The sequence below is a fragment of the Trichechus manatus genome, unplaced genomic scaffold (genome assembly GCF_000243295.1).
Source record: "Trichechus manatus latirostris isolate Lorelei unplaced genomic scaffold, TriManLat1.0 scaffold00242, whole genome shotgun sequence".
In the NCBI taxonomy this organism is placed as follows: Eukaryota; Metazoa; Chordata; class Mammalia; order Sirenia; family Trichechidae; genus Trichechus; species Trichechus manatus.
The window spans coordinates 2,182,906-2,191,598 of NW_004444178.1; the positions used below are offsets into that span (position 1 = coordinate 2,182,906).

General features: G+C 37.1%; 1 pseudogene; it reads left to right on the plus strand.

The window, feature by feature from the left end:
- The first annotated feature begins 7,368 nt into the window (after positions 1-7,368).
- Positions 7,369-8,087, plus strand: LOC101357426 (40S ribosomal protein S4-like; annotated as a pseudogene).
- The last annotated feature ends 606 nt before the right edge of the window (positions 8,088-8,693 follow it).

Genomic DNA, 8,693 nt, shown 5'->3' on the forward strand with positions numbered 1-8,693 from the left:
AAAATAAGTATGACTGCACACCTATCAGAATGGCTAAAATAAAAAATGTAGCAATACTGAATGCAGATGAAGATGTGAGGAAACTGTATTACTCATACATTTCTGATGCAAATGTAAAATGGTACAGCCATTCTGGAAAACAGTGTGGCAGTTTCTCATAAGACTAAACATGCAACTACCATATGACCCAGCAATTGCACTCTTTAGCATTTATCACAAAGAGATGAAAACTTATGTTCACATAAAAACTTGTACATGGGTGTTCATAATAGCTTTATTTTTAATAGCAGAAAGTGGAGTCAGTCCAGATATCCTTCAACAGGTGAGTGGTTAAACTGTGGTACGTCCATACCTTAGAATACTACTCTGCAATAAAAAAAGAGCAAAGTACTGATACATGCAATAACTTGGATGAATCTCAAGGAAAAAATGCTGAAAGAAAAAAGCCAATCCCCAAAGATTATATACTGTTTGTTTCTACTTATATAACATCATGAAATGACAAAGTATAGAAAATGATTACATATTAGTGGTTGCCAGTTGGTATAAAAGGGCAACATGAGGGATCCTTATAGTGGTAGAATCTTGATTTCTGTATTTTGACTGTATCAACATCAATATCTCACTTGTGATAGTTTTGCAAGATGTTACCATCTCTATATTATCTCTTACAACTACATGTGAATCTGCAAGTTTCTCAGAATAAAACTTTTTTTTTTTTTAAAGAATAAGAATCAACATGCTAAAAAGTTAATTTCTAGTTGGCCTTCCGAATTCTAGACTTTCTTTTCTCCTTCTTAGTCTTCTGTCCTAGTCATTCTGAGGTGGCAATAGATGATTAGACAGGACATCTCCCACCATGGTCAGTTAGGACAGCTACTGAGCAATAGGAAACAACTGTTCCTTAAAGGACTGATGTCCTGTTTCTTCCAGCCCCCAGATTGGAGCCTTTTGCATATTTTGAGACTAGTTTCTGACTTTCCAATGTATCAGAATTTTATCATATTTAATACCGTATAACTCTTTTCAGTACTGTGTATTTTCCAGTGTTTTTTTTAAAGCTACCATTGTAAAATTTTTTATCTTATCTAACGGCAACATTCTAGAATTTTTTGTGCAGGTTTATTTTGTCATTATGTATGGCTTAATGGATTTACCGGCAAATCACTTCAATTTTTATTAATTTGGTTAAAGTGCTTTCCATTGTGTTAAATATCTTTAAAATAGGCTTGTTAGTTAAGCCTGTCAACAATGTGGAAATGTGGATTGGTTTGATCATTCTCCAATTAAAAGTTATTGCTTCATGGCTTCCGAGGAAGAAGTTAAGGCACTAGGAGAATTTGGACCAGTTGGTACAAGTAGAATAAATAAATTCAGATTAGTGAGTCTCAACCTGTTTTCTGCCCCAACCACTACTCCAATAACTGCATCTCAGGTACTAGCTCAAAAAGCCTTGTTCTGCCTTATCAACACTCCAAAACCCAAAACTGGTTGCCGTCGAGTTGATTCCAACTCATAGCAACCCTATAGGACAAAGTAGAACTATCCATAGGGTTTCCAAGGAGTGGCTGGTGGATTCTAACTACTGACCTTTCGTTTAGCAGCCATAGCTCTTAACCACTGTACCACCACGGTTCCTCTCAACACTATCGGAAAATAAAAAAACAAAAACTTCTTGGCAAGGAGTCGATTCAGACGTGTAGTTGCCCCCAAGGCTTTCCAAGGCTGTGATCTTTACAGGAGCAGACTGCCACATCTTTCTCCCTCAGAGCAGCTGGTGAGTTCGAACTGCTGAACTTTCAGTTAGCAGCCCAGTGCCTAACCATTGTGCCACGAGATCTCAACATTAGCCTTCTGAAACTTGAGATGCTTAATTTTCAAAGAAAATAAATTTACAAAGGAAACCTAATCAAAGATAATCACTTCACGAAAAAAAAAAAAAACTTTGAGTTTACAAAAAGGCAATAGCAATATAATAATCCATTAAAGCTACCGTCCCTCTGCATTATAGAAATTGATAATTCTTTAAATAGTTAAGCATGTATAAAACCACCCCCAACTGTATATTTTGCAGTATAAAGAGATACCTTTAAACTATCATTTACACTTGAAATCTTCTGTTTGTATTCGATATGGAGAATGGATACTGGGTCACATTTTGACAAGGATCTCAGGCCTGTTGAAAGCTGATTGTTGAAACTCAGGGTGGAGTCTACATGAGAGCTTCCTTTTGGTTAGATACTGGACAGAGTCCAGTGGCACTAACAGGTTTACAGGGTTCATAGGCAATTCATGTAAACTCCAAATGTCTAGACAGGCACGTAAAAGGCTATTCATTCGTATGTTGGGGTTCTTATGCAGCATCTCTACATGTTTAGGATTCATCTCAACATCTAGAAACTCTGCCTTAGTCTTCACCTTGGAATCCTGTCCTAGTGTCGGAACAACTAACTCTCAGTACTTTGAGTGTGGATGGTTTCCCCACTGCTGCTTTTACAACCAAAAAGTTACAAAGTCCAGCACAATCACCTTGTTCTTCTCTTTAAAGCTTTCATTCTATTTCCTTTGCTTTCACTTATATCTCAAGAGGTAAAAGTCATTTAAGTAGATAAAGATTTTTGAAAATTTGTTTTCAAAGCTTTACAGGAAGGTACTCTTCTGAGATTTTCCTCCTGGATTGCTTTAGTCAGAAGTATACTATGATGAAATATTTTGACAATCATTTTATCAAATATAATATTCAGCAAATTATAAAGCTAACCTTATTATACAGAGTCTCAGGAAATGGGTAATAAGTTTTATTATTCTTTGTTTAGAGATAAAAACATTAAGGCTGACAGTAACAAGTGATTTTAAAATAATGGTTAAGTTCCAGCTAAAGCAGTCATTTGACAAACATTTATGGAAAGTACTTGAGGAAACAGCAGCAGTAATGATGGCGATAACAAAACCTAATGGGATAGACTTGCCTCTTTAATGCCTGTGACTTTTGTGTAATGCATATAATTAACAATCCATCGAAACCACTGGAGGAACTTCCAGTAACATGGTTTAGGGAGAACTTTGTCCTCAGATTTATTAGCTAATGATTTTCTAAAATGACTTGGAAAATCATTAAATTGTGTTGGTTTTAAAACACTTGAGAATATGTAGTTGAAAATATAGTCTGACAGAGAATTGGAGGTGGTACCCTTTCCTTGAATCTCTACTCCATAACCTACCAGTAAGTTCTCAGCTTCCAAGAAAGGCCTAGTGTTCCAGTCTCAGCAGGTAAAATGAAGTGCCAGCAACAGATTTTATTTTGAAATCTAGCAATTTCATAAGCCTACTGAAATTATGTTCTTCATTACTGAACTCTGCTGGTATAAATATTACATAACAAGTAAAATTATGACTGAAAGGTAAATGAATTCATTCATTTGAAATTTTGTAACACAAAGATCAAGAAAGTGAACAGATTCTGCATTTCTTTCTGACAAAAAATATCTAAAGCAAATGCATTTTAACTTATAATACCTGCAATTTATCATAATAAATATCATAGATCTTTTGAATTTTGGGGAATAAAAATTATCTGAGTTGTATCAAGTCACAATGGCAGTAAATATGGCTGCTAAACTGAAGTATGAAAGTCTAGCTGAGGATTTGCCAAGGATAGATTTGTAAGATATGGTTTCAAGGGGAAAAAAAGCATGTAAAGACAGATGGAAAATATTTCTTTTTAATACAGTTTCAACTTAATTTAAAAAAAAAAAAAAGCCATTTTGTAGTATGTTCTCTTGAGATATTGTGCATACATAGGCATGTTCAAGGATGTCCCTAACACAAAGACTCCCAGATTTTCTTGGTTCATGGCACCCTTAGTTTCTCCTTAACTTCTTTATGGTGACCCTAAGGCCAAATAAACACCTAATAGTTTTGTTTATTAAGTTGTTGTGTGCCGTCGAGTCAATCCCAACTCACAGTGACCCTATAGGACAGAGCAGAACTGCCCCATAGAGTTTCCTAGGCTGTAATCTTTATGAGAGCAGATCACCAGGTCTTCTCCTCCCCAACTCCCTTTAATAGTAGTAGTTTGTGTTGTGTCTGACAGACGTTGCTGTGTTTTCCTCAAAAATTTAAAATATCCCACAATAATCCTACGAGTTCACAGCAGCACAGTTTGGGAACCATGGTCATAGCAGCATTACTATAATGGCAAAAAAAGTGGTAATGACTCTAAATGATCATTAATTGGGAACGTTTAAATGATAGTACCAAAATCCGTTGCCCTCAAGTCGATCCCGACTCATAGCAACCCTGTAGGGTTTCCAAGTAGCGGCTGGTGGATTTGAACTGCTGACCTTTTGGTTAGCAGCCAAGCTCTTTCAACCACTGCGCCACCAGGGCTCCTAAACGATAGTATATGTATACAATGGAATGCTATGTAGGAGTTTAAAAGACCTAAATAGATCGGAACATACTGATTTAGAAAGCATATCACTGAGTGAACATTGGAAATTTGCCAAGTAATAGCTATAATATGATAACCATTTAAAACACATACATGTATTTGGAATTCAATATTCTGTGTATATGTGTATTAACTAGGTCTCTGCTGCAGGGTGGAATGGGTTTCCTAGGTCAGGTCTGAGGATCACAGTTTCTCAACGGTGTGACTTAAACACTTGTTAATTATTTATCTATCAGGCACATAGACTTGTTTCTGCATTAGGGCTTTGCTGTAGTTTATTTCTTGCATTCTGTAGCTATCACATTCTTATAGAAACTTTCCCTAACTTCCCAATTTAAATGGTCTCCCAGATAGGGTTATCCGATAAGATACATGGAGGATGAGTTAAATTTGAATTTCAGACAAACAACAAATAATTTTTTAGTATAAATATGTCCCATGCAATATTTGGGATATACTTTTACCGAAACAATTATTCCTTGTTTATCTGAAATTCAAATTTAATTGGATGTCCCATATTTTTATTTGTGAGTCTGGCAACCCTGCTTCCAGTCATTTTCTATTACAACACTCTCTTGTAATTTCCTTCTTACACTTACTACTACTTGACATTTTCTTGTTCATTTAGTTGTTTGTTTGTTTAATGTCTGTCTTCCCAGAATGTAGGGTCCAATAGAGCAGGAACCCTGTCTGTTTTGTTCCCCACTGTAGTACCAGAACCTAGAACACTATTTAGCATATGCTACATGTTCAGTATACTCTGTTCAGTGGATGAATACCCAAACCCATTGTCATCAAGTCGATTCTGACTGAAAGCGACTCTATAGGACAGAGTAGAACTGCCCCATAGGGTTTCCTAGGCTGTAACTCCTTATAGAAGCTGGCTGCCACATCTTTCTCCTGTAGAGGGGCTGGTGAGTTTGGCTGCTGGGTTCTAATCGTTGACCTTTTGCGTGAATGAATATACATCTTCAAAAAACAAATGTTAATTTTCAAGGATAGTATTATTTAAACTGAAATATTCTCTAACTGCGTTGTATTTTGTAAAGAACCTCCCCTTTTATGGAGTTCTGTTATCACACAATTATAGACAGTGTAGTTTATTCTTTGGTTTTTCCAAGTGTCCCCCTCAGACCTTCTAGAATAAGAAAGAAGCCATGCAATCCAGTTACAGAAAGAAAAGCTCTAACATGACTATTCTAGAGAACAACGCTATTATATTTAGTAATCTTGGCGAAGCGGATGGGGAGCATATATTTTTTCAATCATGTATTTAAACTTGTAAAAAAAAATTCAATAAAAATATTTTAAGATTTATCAAATTTTAACTCCTAGGAGACTATTAATAGAATAGGTTGTGCTGGAGTTAACTTTAAATGCAAAAAATCGTTTAAAGATTTCACAATAAGGCCTCTCCTACTATAAAACCCTATGGAGTATAGTTCTACTCTGCACACATGGGGTCGCCAAGAGTTAGCGACTAACAACAACCATCTATGCGTATTTATGAACTTTTTGTGAATCAAGTATTATGTATAATTCATTAAATTTTAAAAAATCATTTTTCCTTAAATAAATTACTGGTCTTAGAAAATAGTCTCCTTTCTGGTGGTTTAAGGGAAGGTAAATTGATAGGGTGTTTCTTATTCATTCAAATAAATTCAAAAATATATATATTTCCTTGGGATATAAGTTTCACAAAACATTGATCTTATTGATAGAATATAAAGATCCATGTGGTCTTTTTCACAATAAGTTTCCACATCTTCTTTAGGTGAAGTTGGCTAAGGGGTCTTTCTTTAGGCAAAGTGATCTTAGAGAAATTAAAAGTTGAGCAATTATGAGGGAAATTGAATCCATATGAACTGATTCTGAATAATTGACACTGTTTTTCTTCATTGCCAGTTATAGGGATCAGGGGATTTTAAATTACCTAACAGTTTCTAAACTACACTCTATTTATTTGGATGAAGCCTAAAATGGTAGTGAGATGTGTGTGCATGTGTGCATAGAACCTAAAAATGTTCACCATTGACCCCTTTGATAGACTGTAACTCTCCAGTTAAATTGTAAGAATGCCATGTGTAAGGTATCAATATTTTGCTTCCAAAATACTGATTTCTTTGCTTCCAGCAATCAAAACATATGTGATTATTTCATGATATTTAGAAGTCCACCCAGTGTTAACTGGGGATGTTTGATTTTGCAGCCTCTTTGAGAGCAGCTTCTAAACGTACCTCAGCATAATCGGAGGGCTTGCTCAGTCTGTGAGAGCAGCTAGGTTTTGCTTGAGTGAAATAACAAAGGAGCAGAAGGTTGGGGAGTGGCTGTAAACAGCCAGCACTGGGCTCCACCAGAGCTCCCCACGGATGTTTCTCCTCCTGTCTTCTGCTCAGTGTGTGAGTGAGTGTGTGCACATTAACTGATAAAACCCCCTTCCTGTTAAGCTGAGTTGGAACTAACCGGGGAGGGTGCAGCTTTGGAGGGGTTCTGAAATCTAAGAAAGAACTTCCTTTCCCACCGCTTTCCGCTGAGTCAGTTACTGCAGCGTGCTCTGCAGGATCTAGAGGTCTTTGTGTTCAGATTATTTTACTAGCTACAAAAGCCACACCCTTGTGCTATACAAACAGAACATTTTGTCCTTCCAGGAGGTCCGTACTTTGACCACAACACTGGGATTTCAAAGCTGCCTGACAGTCTTTGCCTATTGTGATGTAAAGTGCTAGGCTGAGTGAGTGTCTCTGTGTTCTAATGCGGATTCTTAAAATTATTAGCTCAAAGGTTCCCCTTGCTAGTGGACGTTTTGAACAATGACAGTCTATCACTTTAAACAGGCTCAGAAACATTCATTTAAGGTGGGGGTGGGGGAAGGAAAAAGAAATAAAAGCCCGGTTTTTCCTTCACAGCGTTTCGCCATGGCCCGAGGCCCCAAGAAACCGTTGAAGCCTGTTACAGCGCCTAAGCATTGGACGCTCAACAAGCTAAGGTGTTTTTGGGCCTGGTCCATTGGCAGGTCTCCAAAAGCTGAGAGTGTCTTCCCCTCACAATCTTCCTCAGGAATAGACTCAAGTATGCATTGACTGGAGATGAAGTAAAGAAAATACGTATGCAGCGCTTCATCAGAATCACAGCAAGATTCGAAATGACGTCACATGAACCCTGCATCGAGGAGACAGGTGAGTATTTTCGCCTGACCTATGACACCAGGGGAGGTTTTGCCCTTCACCGTATCACAGCTGAAGAGGCAAAGTACCAGCAGTGCAAAATGAGGAAGATATTTGTGGGTACAAAGGGAATCCCACACCTGGTGGTGACACATGATGCTGGAACCAGCCGTCACCCAGATCCTCTTATCAAGGTGAATGACACAGTAGTGATTGATCTGGGAACTGACATGATAACCGACTTTTGGTGGGGCCAATCTTGGCCATGTTGGTGTGATCACCAACAGAAAAGGATATCTTGGTTCTTTTGATATCGTGCATGTAAAGGATGCCAACGGCAAAAGCTTTGCACCAGGCTTTCCAACATTTTTGTCATTGGCAAAGGTAATAAACCTTGGATTTCCCTTCTTGGTAAAGAGCATTTGACTTAGAGAGACAAGAGGCTGACTGCTAAACAGAGCAGTGGCTAAATTTTAAAGTAGGGCAGCTTTTCTTTCTTCAAATAAACAAATGAATTCTGGGAAAAAAAAAAGAGAAAAGGGCAATGACAGAAAAAAAATGCAGTGTTTTTTGATTTGGAAAAGTCCATGCTTTTTTTTTTTTTAAACATCTCATCTTCATTTATAGCAGGTATTCATTTATATATGTTAGCATAGTAAATGGCCCACTGGTCTACACAGGCATCTGAAAACAATGGAGTAGTGGAAGGAAGGATCAACTTGGAGACTGAGCTACATATGGCAGCCTGAGTCTCCTGCTTCCCAGCATAGCCACAATCATCTTCATGAGATTTTAATTGTATTTCTATTCTTTTCAAACCCTGTTATAGGCTCAAATGCAACTTACATGATATTAAATTTTGAACTCAGTATAATAATACAATCGGTACCTTTTATTGAATGGTAATTACAAGCTAACTATGCTAAATGATTTTGTTCATTTTCTCATTTAATTCTCAAGACAACTTTATGAAGTATCTCTGTAATCTTCCTCTCACTAATGAGGAGAAAGAGGCTTAGAGGTGTTAAATCTTTAGACATGACCGCACAGTTAATAACAGGAAGAACTGGGCTTCT